The sequence below is a fragment of the Macrobrachium rosenbergii genome, chromosome 56, assembly GCF_040412425.1.
Source record: "Macrobrachium rosenbergii isolate ZJJX-2024 chromosome 56, ASM4041242v1, whole genome shotgun sequence".
NCBI lineage: Eukaryota > Metazoa > Arthropoda > Malacostraca > Decapoda > Palaemonidae > Macrobrachium > Macrobrachium rosenbergii.
This window is the reverse complement of record NC_089796.1, coordinates 77,243,863-77,256,362: the sequence shown is the minus strand read 5'-3', so window position 1 is coordinate 77,256,362 and position 12,500 is coordinate 77,243,863. Positions and strand designations below refer to the sequence as shown.

The 12,500-nt window shown below is 38.4% G+C and overlaps 1 protein-coding gene across 5 annotated transcripts in view; it reads right to left on the bottom strand.

Annotated features, from left to right (window-relative positions):
- LOC136836102 (uncharacterized) overlaps positions 1-12,500 on the bottom strand; it is a 199,560-nt gene that overhangs the window by 129,468 nt on the left and 57,592 nt on the right. The gene's annotated exons all lie outside the window — the stretch shown is intronic.

Sequence of the window (12,500 nt, the reverse complement as noted above, 5' to 3'; positions counted from 1 at the left end):
ACTCTCTCTCATATATATATATATATATATATATATATATATATATATATATATATATATATATATATATATAACATATATATATATAAAAATTTACATATGCAAATATACTCCATCAAAAATTACCAACCCGGGGAATTTTGAGCTGAATTTGAACCCGGACATTGAACCAGTCTAATTCTTTTTAAATATTACCGATGTAATCACAGACAAAACCTTCACCTTTACACAGCATCCCATGCCATAAGAATCCATCAAACTTCTCTACAGCAATTCCCCAGCTTATTAAACATTTCATAGGACGAAAGTGAATAAAAAAAAAAAATCTTAGCTACAGTCACTTTCCTATTTGAGTTGTTCCCAGTTTTTTCTTTAAATTACTACCTAGACCCGGGACAGAGTGCTGTTTATTACATTTCTTGTAACTAAGGTTCCTACGCTGGTTGAATTACACGGTGAATGTGATGTTGCTAGTATATTAAACAAATTACTGTGGAAAGTTATCGTACGTCTTTACAGTGGGGAAACTTCGCTTTCACCGAGAAATTAAATATTACTGGGGGCAAATTATATGTCACTGACATAATAATAATACATTCGCTAGCTATAAAATCGCGGTGGGTGGAATGCGGTTTGTACAGCTTCGAAATGAAAATGTCAGCAGCGAAGATGTGTTTTTATGAATCGTCAAACCTTTCAACTTTTAAACAAAACCCTAAAAACACTGAAGAATTTAACAGAAATTCCACTGATTCTTGTGCCATCGGACGCTGTAGTCGAAACTCTTTAAGCTATTAATTAGAATGGACAATTTCCCCTAATGACTAGAATGGACAATTTCCCCTAATGACATGAGAGAGAGAGAGAGAGAGAGAGAGAGAGAGAGAGAGAGATGCAATAATACTCACTGAGGTTAATACAAATAAGAGAGACAATACAATAATAATCACTGAATACAAGATAAACATGAGAGAGAGAGAGAGAGAGAGAGAGAGAGAGAGAGAGAGAGGCAACAATACTCCCTGGAGTTAATGCAAGATAGGAATACAGTAGCAATCACTAAGTTAATACAAGATAAGCATGAGAATGAGAGAGAGAGAGAGAGACAGACAGAATATAAGGTTTAAACTTTATGCTTTTATTGCCATAATAAACCACGTGGCTCTGTTTCAAGGCTTAAAAAACTTCCATTATAACCAACCGTCAGAGAGAGAGAGAGAGAGAGAGAGAGAGAGAGAGAGACTCTTAAACCTTCTTGCTCATCCAACCTTGGCCCTCCCCAAAAAATATAAAAAACAAATCTTCCTACTCTGGGCCTCTCTTCCGCTGGGGAGGAGAACTGACCATGACGATTGTAACGCATAAAGTCAATTTGAAAAGGGCTGTTGGCTTTAGTTCGACTACAGTTACCGTGTCTATATATCCCCTTGTCTATAGGCATTCTATAAACTCTTGACACTATATAAACTATAAAATTGTCAGCTCTCACAGGGCGGGCCCGAAGGACTTGTTTTTATTTATATATATTTTTTTATTTATATTTTATCACTTAAATTACAATTTTTCAAAAACTTTCTGATTGGATTTTAAGTCACCGTTATCTCAAGATAACTGCGACAGAGAATTTCTTTCCGATTTGTGACTGCTGGTGTCCCAAACAGCAGGGGCAAATTGACGCTTATCTAAGGTAACTCTCTCTCTCTCTCTCTCTCTCTCTCTCTCTCTCTCTCTCTCTCTCTCTCTCTCTCTCTCTCTCTCGTTGCCGAAAAATGAATCATAACGCTGCTGAATTAATTATTACCATACAATGCATGGACAATGAAGCGTCTGTCTGTAAGTCTGTCTGTGAAAAATACTACTACTACTACTACTACTACTACTACTACTACTACTACTACTACTACTACTATCATGATTCAATTACATCAAAATTAAACAGCTAATTAAAATAACTAATTATCGAAAATACTAATAGCGCCAATCAATGACTACATAAGACTGCCTGAAGCTTCAAATAATGCAACAGAGTCTCAGAAAGCAGGACTGCACCGATCGCTGATGGCGGATACCGTAAATCACGGTGACTTTCAGAATAAGAACAAAGGCTTCGTAACCAGACGAAACCGAAATCGTAACGGTGAGAAAGGCCACAAATGAGAAGTCGAGAAAGAGGTAGATGCTCTCTCTCTCTCTCTCTCTCTCTCTCTCTCTCTCTCTCTCTCTCTCTCTCACGCAGTTATTTATTTCTAAAAGTATATTTGACAGTAAATGGAACGACTATGTCGGCAGGACGAGAGAAGAGGCGATTCATACAACAGGCGAAGAAAGGTAGGGTAGCAAGGTGTATTCAAAATGTTGTGAAGAAACTTGGAATGTCATGGCGGGACTGTTGAGCCAGCTTCCCTTTATGGGAGTGAAGTATGTATTCTGAGAGCATATGGAGATATATTTATATATACAAGGCGTGTGCAAAACGTTGTGAAGAAACCTGGATTGTCGTGGTGGCAATGTAAGGAGGGACTGTTGAGCCAACTTTCCTTTATGGGAGTGAAATGTGTATTCTGAGAGCATATGGATATATATGGATATATATATATAAACACATATATGTATGTATGTATATATATATATATATATATATATATATATATATATATATATACAATTTTATATATTATATAAAACAGAGGCTAACGTATAGGGTACCATTAAGTGTATATTTAAATTATCTGTAAATATACTACTTGCTAATAATTCCACTAATATCTTGACAGTAGAATTAAGGTCAAGATTACGCAGTCTAAGCCTCCCTGCTCTGAACTGTCAAAATAAAACCATAACGTTGAGAATTTTGGGGAATCAATTCTGCAACCTATCTTCCATCAAGGAAACCAACATAACCGATAAGGATTAGCGGAAAAAAAAGGTTCAAAACGACAATATCCTGAAATATCTCGTTCTCGAGAGGCTCTATGAGCTCTCGAGGCTAAAAATACACCTTAAAAAAAAAATATTACATCCTAAGCAAGTCGTGCCCTTTAGAGGTCAAGGATAAAGAGAAGAATGTCAAAGGTCGAGGGCAAAGAGCGAAGAAAGCCAGTATCATTCCAGGAATGCGTAGGAAGACCGTCATTCTTCTCAAGAGATGGGCGAGTTATGCCGGTGCCCCGACGTGGTCTGTCATCCCATACGCTTCGGTTCTTCCTACAGTTCTTCCCTTATATCCCACAAAGGAGGAGGAGGAGGAGGAGGAGGAGGAGGAGGAGGAGGAGGAGGAGGGAGGAGGAGGGAGGAGGGAGGAGGAGGTGGAAGAGGAGGAGGAGGAGGAGGGGGAGGAGGAGGAGGTGGTCTCGATTATTCCCAAACATTTCTTCCCCTGCGTCTCGCAAGGAAGTAGGTAGGTCCCTGGTACTCCAAATAGTTCTTCCCATATATCTCATGAAAGTCACAAACACTTCCTTTAGAAAAACCTCCTACAAAACAGAAACTATACAACCTATGGAAGCGTAATTAACCTCTCACTAACCTCACGCACCAACTATACAAGACGTAACGTACTCAGCCTCATACACCTGAATTACGAGCACACATGAGTAAGGTACCTCCCTGCCTAAATCTAGTCAATCAAGATACCTGTCGACTCAAGGTCACAAGGTGAAGGGGTCTACCCCAAGGAGGGTTCTTCTGCCCCTAACGTTTTCGTATCGGGAACTCCCCACTACAGTCTGCAGGTCTTTCGACTGATCTAGAATAGAACAGAATAGAATTATAGAAATTAGCTCAAAGGGCGAGCGCTGGGACCTATGAGGTCATTCAGCGCTGACACGAAAATAGACAGTAAGGAGGTTTGAAAGGTGTAACAGGAGGGAAACCTCGCAGTTGCACTATGAAACAACTGTCAGAGGGGCTGGAAAGTCAGATGGAAGAAAGAGTACGAACGGAGGTCCAGTAAAGGGAATGAAAGAGGTTGCAGCCAGGGGACGAATGTTGATATTAGGGGGGGAAATAATCCACCTGATATAATGTACCGTAAAAGGACTCGCTTAAATTTCTCTCTCTCTCTCTCTCTCTCTCTCTCTCTCTCTCTCTCTCTCTCTCTCTCTCTCTCTCTCTCTCTCTCTCAAAACGCCATACATTCTGTCCTCAACTTTAAGAGATATGCTGAGGACAAACACACAGACAAAGTCATTACTACACCTGTATCCTGTTTTTAACAAAAACGCCTGAGTGTTTTAGTCGCTTCAATCACTAAGTGAAACAATCTTGGAACCTTATCAATGTCAAACATTACTAGAGATGGAAGAAAAATGAAGGAAGAAAAGAAATTTAACGGAAGTCTCATCCCCAACAAAGTTATATGATAATCGCTTCCCATACTTTGGAATCTTACAAGAATCGTGGAAGAGTATAATAAGGATTATTATTATTATTATTATTATTCAGAAGATGAACCCTATTCATATGGAACAAGCCCACCAAAGGGGCCACTGACTTGAAATCCAAGCTTCCAAAGAATATTAAGGTGTTCAGTAGGATGAAGTAAGAGGAAGTAAAGGGAAATACCACTTATTAAAAAGGAATATGGTGTTTAAGAAGCTTTACTAGACTGAATCGGTACCCTAGGACTTTCCACGTGATGAAGATATTCTTGAAATTATAATCTTCGCGAGATGGGTTCGTGTTCATTCAAAACATGAATACTTATGAAGGTCTGAATCTTCTGTCGGAAATTTTCGCGAAAATGAGCTACTTTCAAATTAACCCATCATCATATTATTACTATTGTTGTTATTATTATTATTATTATTATTATTATTATTATTATTATTATTATTATTATTATTATTATTATTAAAATGTGCACAGACTTCTGAACACCTCTAAAAGACCACCAGTTCGCAAAGCCAAATTTCCGAGATGAAATGTGTATTAAAACACATTAGAGAATCTTGAAAACCAGATGAAAAAGAAGAGAAAACAGCAAATATAAACAAATGCATAACAACTGCCGAGAAGCATAAAAATAAAATGAACAAAAAAGAAAACAAAAAAAATATAAAGCAATGGTGCATGGCGTTTTGAAGCATCAATAAAGCCACAGTTTACAGTGAAAGGAATCAAAGACATCCAGTTTCATTGAGGTTAATGAAATGGAGGCTGAAACTCACTCACTCTCTAAAACGAAGAAATCTAAAGTCCAATTTCGGCTTTCTACAACATCAAGAAATGAAACGGCATTATTGCAATTTTAACGACGCTTTGTGGGAAAGCCCCGTGATTTGCTCATTCGATATAATTGCAAAATTGTCATAAGACGTGACTTTTTTTTTTTTAAAGATCAACTGCAAACCATGACAAATCTCACATTCATGGGAAGAATATTAGCTCGTTGCTGTGCGAGAAGAAAATTAAATGTTATCGCTTAATATATCCCTGCTATTACTCACTGCATCCCCTCTTTAATCAGCCGGCAGCCATCTTGAAAAGTGACTGTGAGGTATAATTCTTTCAATGCAATAAAGCTTATGTCCCACATTTATCTCAGTAAAATTAAAACCAGTAACGACAGACTCAGGAAAATATACTGTGGATAAAATTTTCACTTTTGGGTAACGTGAAAAACCAAAATCTCACTCACGAGATCTGAGGAATTTTGAACAAATTACGGAGCAAAAAAAAACTTTTAAAAAAATCTTTAAAATCCTCTCTCTCTCTCTCTCTCTTTCTCTCCCTCTCTCTCTCTCTCTTTCAATAAAAACAATTAGATCGTTTTATAAAGTGTACATAACATATTAATAGTCTCCCATAATTCTTATGTTACCGACTGTCAATTTAAGCAGGAATTTCCTGATCGAACTATAAAAAAAGTCCTTTTAAAAGTCTTACCTATTTGCCAACAACACCACACCAGGCCATTCCGTTCAATACTTTAGGTGCTACCTTCGGGGGGGGGGGGTCTAAACTGTGACTCCACTCCTCTTAGGGACTCCTGCAGGATCCTTAAAAGGATTTACATATTTCCTACTGCATTCAAAAAGTTGCCCTCACAAGACATCTTCCAGTTCGTTTAGGAAATTCCTACTTAAACTGATAATCAATAAAATATGAATTATGGGGAGCTATTAATCTCTTATCTGCACCTCTTATGAGACGATTTAGCTGTTTACTGAGAGAGAGAGAGAGAGAGAGAGAGAGAGAGAGAGAGAGAGAGAGAGAGAGAAGGGATTTAAAAACCCAAAATATTTTCTCATCTAGTTAGCGAATGTCTATATCCATCTAATAATATTTGCGATTTAATTACCAGTTTTTTTTTTATTTTTAAATGATCTTTTTAGTGAAGTGATGACGAATCAAAACCAGCATTAAAAAGATCGCAGAGCAATAAATCTATGCAGTTCTCTACTCCCCCAAAATCGAGGAATCTTACCACCCAAGTCGAACTCCCGTGCATTTTCTCAGTCCAGAGATCTTGACCATCACAGTCGAACTATATTTTCTCAAGTGGCAGACGCCCTTTATCACACTGGCAAAGATAGGGGGAGGAACACACAGGGAGAGGAGGAGGAGGAGGAGGAGGAGGAGGAGGAGGAGGAGGAGGAGGAGGAGGAGGAGGAGGAGGAAGGGGTGTGGGAGGGAGAGGAGTGGGCAAGTGGCAAAATACGACACATCATGCGATGCCTCGTCTGGACAGTTTATAAAGCTTCCCAATTAGGCTTGAGCGCAGTCTCTCTCTCTCTCTCTCTCTCTCTCTCTCTCTCTCTCTCTCTCTCTCTCTCTCATAGTTTTTATATGCAAGAACACATTCACGTGCATACATAAAACATAATGCTTAATGAAATGTTTCAGATATATGTAGCGAACACAAAGTCATAACATACTAACTTTCTCTCTCTCTCTCTCTCTCTCTCTCTCTCTCTCTCTCTCTCTCTCTCTCTCAGTTTTTATATGCAAGAACATGCATACATAAAAACATAATGCATAATGAAATGTTTCAGAGGTAGCGAACACAGTCATAACATACTAACTTTTCTCTCTCTCTCTCTCTCTCTCTCTCTCTCTCTCTCTCTCTCTCTCTCTCTCTCTCTCTCTCTCGACAAATATTAAATCTCTGAACTTTGTTGTAAGTCTGACAATTTGCTGAAGGGTAAAATCCGACTCGCTTTCAATAATCAACTCTTTCATCTCGATCTAACTGTAAAACTGACAAGAACCAATAGAATATTCAAGACTTCTAACATGAAAATCCTTTAAAAAGATACCATTCTTGATCTGTCAGCATATTTTTCCTTTTTGATTCATACGGCTTCTCTAAACGAATTCCAACTTTCAAGATCATCATCTTAGCCATAGTCCACGACTGTATTTCAGAAGGGAGCTCATTACCTGGGCCCAAGAACTACTGGTGCATGTCTGCTACTCGCTCTGACAGAAAGGATACTTTTGTTGTTTTTGCAGAATATCGCGAGAATCTCAGTCATATTCGCTTTAAGTTTTCTATTATATACTGTTTAAATAATACAGTATATTTCAATCTGCTGAATATACCTATTTACTTTTGGCTTACCTTTCTGACTTATGGGCGTTCTTCTCTATGCAAAAGCACGTTTTGGAAGTTAAGATTTGTTCTGTATAGACGATTTCTTATTGCGATTGGAGAAAAACTGTGAAGATTTAGTCAAAACGACCCTTGAATGCGCGTACTTTGTATGGAATAGTACCGATCAAGAAATACAAGTGCGGGAAAAATGGGGAAAAAAATTTACTTAAAATTCTTTTGAAATTCAGCATCAACAAATCTAATAATGAGAAAAAAGATCGTTATTTATGTCAAAATCAAAATAGAGGGCGGAGAGGGAAGGTGTTTTACCAGATCATTTAAGAACATCACTGTTTATGTTTTTAAATTAATTAAAATAGAGGAGGTGTTTGAGGACGAAACTGGGGAAGAGAAGATAAGTGAGAGAAGCAAGAGATGCGAGGAAAGGAAAAAGGTGAAAGACGCGTAAGGAGAGATGACGTCAAAAGAAGAGATGGAGAGGAGATGAAAGGACGAAGACGATACCAAAGAAAGAAAAAGAGTTAAGAGAATGCGAGGAAAAGATGGAGAAGATTCAAAGAGAGAAAAAAAAAAGGAAAAAAGAGGCCCACCTGCACACTAAATCATTTTAAAAAGAGGGTATTTCATCATGGGGTTTGCTCCGGGAGAAGGGAACTAAATAATGCAAAAAAAAAAAAAAAAAAAAAAAACTCAACGCTTCGTCTCAAGAGACCTTGAGAGCACCAAGATGGCAGCGCTTGGGTTAGGGACAGTCATTGTGGTTTCGAGATTCAGCTTCGAGAAAATTTGATAAGGTGGTCTGGCTGGCTGTATGGGTTTCGGGAAATGTGCTCTCTCTCTCTCTCTCTCTCTCTCTCTCTCTCTCTCTCTCTGGTCTCCCATTCTTCTCTCAGTTCATGCCCATTCAAACACAAATTCGTTCACAATGGAATCTAGTCTCCTCTTTGGTATATCAGTTTCTCTCTCTCTCTCTCTCTCTCTCTCTCTCTTAACGATTCGCCTCATAAATCACTGATGGCCGGTCTACACTGCCAATGAGCTCAACCGTCACATACACTATAATTACGAAATCTTTTATGATGTCCATGCACTCTCTCTCTCTCTCTCTCTCTCTCTCTCTCTCTCTCTCTCTCTCTCTCTCTCTCCAATTAGCTCTGGAAATGATGAAGGTTTAAAGTAAAAAAAAAATAGGCCATAGCATCACAAGATATATCTATGAGAGAGAGAGAGAGAGAGAGAGAGAGAGAGAGAGATTTACGGGAGTCAATTCTTCCACTCCCTCAGTCATTGTATACCGTACATACAACAAAAAAAGGTAATCGAATAATGAACAATAAAGCGCAAACAGAATAGCCATCTGGCGGCAGCTTTAAAGAAAAAGAAAAACATAAAAATAAAATAGATAAGAAATGGAAAAAACAGATACGATCATAAACTACGAGTAATGAGGGCTACTGTGATGTGCATATAAATTACACTTTTTACAAGAACGTCAATGGAAACTCAAATGGAACGAGCACAGGCCCTGAGGAAGCACCTCATGAAGATGAATGGATAGATTTGTCTCTCATAATAATAATAATAATAATAATAATAATAATAATAATAATAATAATAATAATGTTACCTCCAAGGCACCGATAACACTATTTTCCACGTATAATAATAATAATAATAATAATAATAATAATAATAATAATAATAATGTTACCTCCAAAGGGTACCGATAAAATTACTTTACGTAATAATAATAATAATAATAATAATAATAATAATAATAATAATAATAATAATTTTACAATCCAAAGGTACAGAACTACCTTTCAAATTTAATTACAACAACGACAATAATAATAATAATAATAATAATAATAATAATAATAATAATAATAATAATAATAATTACAGCCCCCTAAGGAGTCAAATATCTTCCATTACAACCTACTAAAACTTAAAAGACCACAACAACAATAAAAGCAACAAAAATAACAACAACAACGGGAATAACAACATCAAAAAATGCAATTCCCTCCAGCCCCATTAATAGAATACCAGAGGAAGTTCACCTTTTGAAAAGGAGGCAAACCACAAGTTGTTCCCCCAAAAAGATTGCCCCCCCCCCTCCCACAGGAGGGCCCTTTTCTTCTCCTGAAAGACGACGATGCCCAGGCCCATTACCCTCGCCCAGGAAACCTGGATCGTATAATATGGCCTCCCAGGGATTTCCCAATGGGGCTGTGTCAACAATGGCTCCATTATTTATGAGGTTGGCCCAACGGCTGGCTATTTCCATGATACTTAAAAAGAGCCTAAGAGGAGATAGTTTAGTGATATGGGAGGGTGTGTACAGAGAGAGGTCAAGGCAGGACTGAAATATAAACATTGGAACACAAAAAACAAATTTACGAAGCTTTCTTTTTATCGTAGGAAAAGTATCAGTCATGGAGAATATTACGAAGCTTTTTTTTTTCAATCGTAGGAAAAGTATCAGTCATTTCGAATGTCACGAAGTTTTTTTTTTTATCGTGGAAAAAGTACCTGTCACTTCGAATAAAGCTGTGATATGGGTGGATGTGTATAAAGGTGAAGACAGGACGAAAATACAAATATTGGAAAATAGAACAAATTTACGAAGCTTTTTTTTTATCAGAGAAAAAGTATCTTTCACTTCGAATAAAGCTGTGATATGGATGGAAGTGTATAAAGGTGAAGGCAGGACTAAAATATAAACATTGGAACATAAAGCAAAATTAGGAAGCTTTTTTTATCGTAGAAAAAGTATCAGTCATTACGAATATTACGGAGCTATTTTCTTCATCGTAGAAAAAGTATCTTTCACTGAATAAAGTTGTGATAATGGGTGGATGTGTATAAAGGCGAGGGCAGAACTAAAATGTGAACATCAGAATTGTCTATACCGCAACATAAAACATAAAATTAAGAAGCTTTATCGTAGAAAAATATGTCATTACAAATAAAGTAGTGATATGGGAGGGTGTGTGTATAGGTTAAGACAGTACTAAAGTATGAAAACTAGAAAAATAAAACACGAAATTAAGAAGTTTTTTTTTATCGTAGAGAACGTGTAAGTCACTGCGAATATGAAGTGTGCCTTATGGAAACGCACCAGCCACTGGGAATTTACAACAAAACAGAGACGGAACAATTTCAACAATACAAAAACAAATCAATAAAGCAAACTTCATAACTAACCTGCCTAAAACATCCACATGAATTAAAAAGAAGAAGAAAAAAAAAGCTTTTCGAACTGTGGCTACCATCAACAGCAAAAATTACGATCAAATAGAGTGAGAAAGAACAGTAAAAAAAAAAGGGAATGATAAAAACTTCACGTCTAATCTGCGTATACCATCGTACTTAGGTTACCATCAACGGCCGAAATCTAAAGCTGGGTATTGTACACGTAGCAAAGGTCGAATGTCATATGAGTGGTCTGGCTGATATTCAGGGCAATTCGAGCATACTAAGAGAGAGAGAGAGAGAGAGAGAGAGAGAGAGGATTACGTCAAGGATTGTCTTTTACCTCCGGCACCGAAGTTGAACAAAGTCGAAGAGATATGAAACATTCAATCGTCCCTATCTGATCACATGATAGCCAATGGAGTTACAGCTATGGACTGCGACGGAATTTTGGGGAAAGGGTGGGCCACTGACCAGTGAGGCGCTGATAAGATTTTGGGATGGATCCGGATCCAAATACGGATCCAGGATATTTTCCGAGTGCTTCCTATAAGGTTGTGTGGTTCGGCATACATTAATTTTCCAAGAGTTTGATTATCACGTCTCATCCCAATTATCAAAATAAACAGACGCATTCTTCCGTCTGTGTGTGTGTGTGTGTGTGTGTGTGTGTGTGTGTGTGTGTCCTAGAAACAAAGACATTAACAGGATAGATTTGTTGCAGTGAATAACTATGGGCACCTTAGCCTTGAATTCCCACCCCCACACCCCAAATCTCAATCAGGTGCAATTAGGCTGGAATGAACGAGGCACATTTGTCGCGAAGGGTATACAATCATCGCATCCTTGAATCTCTCTCTCTCTCTCTCTCTCTCTCTCTCTCTCTCTCTCTCTCTCTCTCTCTCAAAACCACGGTGTCAACAACCCCACCCGTTGTTGCTCTCCTTGGGAGGAATAAGGAAGACTTACGAGGGAGGAGGAGGAGGGAGGAGGAGGAGGAGGAGGAGGAGGAGGAGGAGGAGGAGGAGGAGGAGGAGGAGGAGGACTTGCGGTATGACCAGAAGGAAGTAGGTACCGCTTCGAGGGAGGAACAAACTCGCATCGGAAGAGAAGGCAATTAGACTATTGGTGAGAACAGAAATCATCACAGGTGGATTCTTCGCTCCCCGGCCCCCACCCTTCCATATCTCCTCAATCCCCCTTAAAAGACGGAGTTGGGGGTGGGTGGGGAACGAAAGGAAAGAGGGGAGAGGGGTGGGGGGGGAGAGGAGAGAGACGAGAGAATCATGCGTGCAGCAGATGTCGATAAACGATAAAGAGTTAGAGAAAGACGAGACTCGTGATGTGAAAGGAATGAGAAAAACAATGCCGTCTAGAATCGATACGAGAGAGAGAGAGAGAGAGAGAGAGAGAGAGAGAGAGAGAGAGAGAGAGAGATCATCACGATATCGACGGAAATGGCGATCATTTCTAAACTGGAGAGACACCAAAAACGCGGAAGACGGAACAGTTAAATGTTAGGTCAAAGACCCCAGAGAGAGAGAGAGAGAGAGAGAGAGAGAGAGAGAGAGAGAGAGAGAGAGAGAGAGAGAGGCTTTTAAGAAACGGTATCGAATGGGGAGAACGAAGTTCAAGCGAAGATGCAATGCATTACTACCCTAACACTATTCGACTTGCATTTTAATATACTTTAATCTATTTATTGATTCATTAATTTTTCTTTTTTTAATGAGTAAAATCT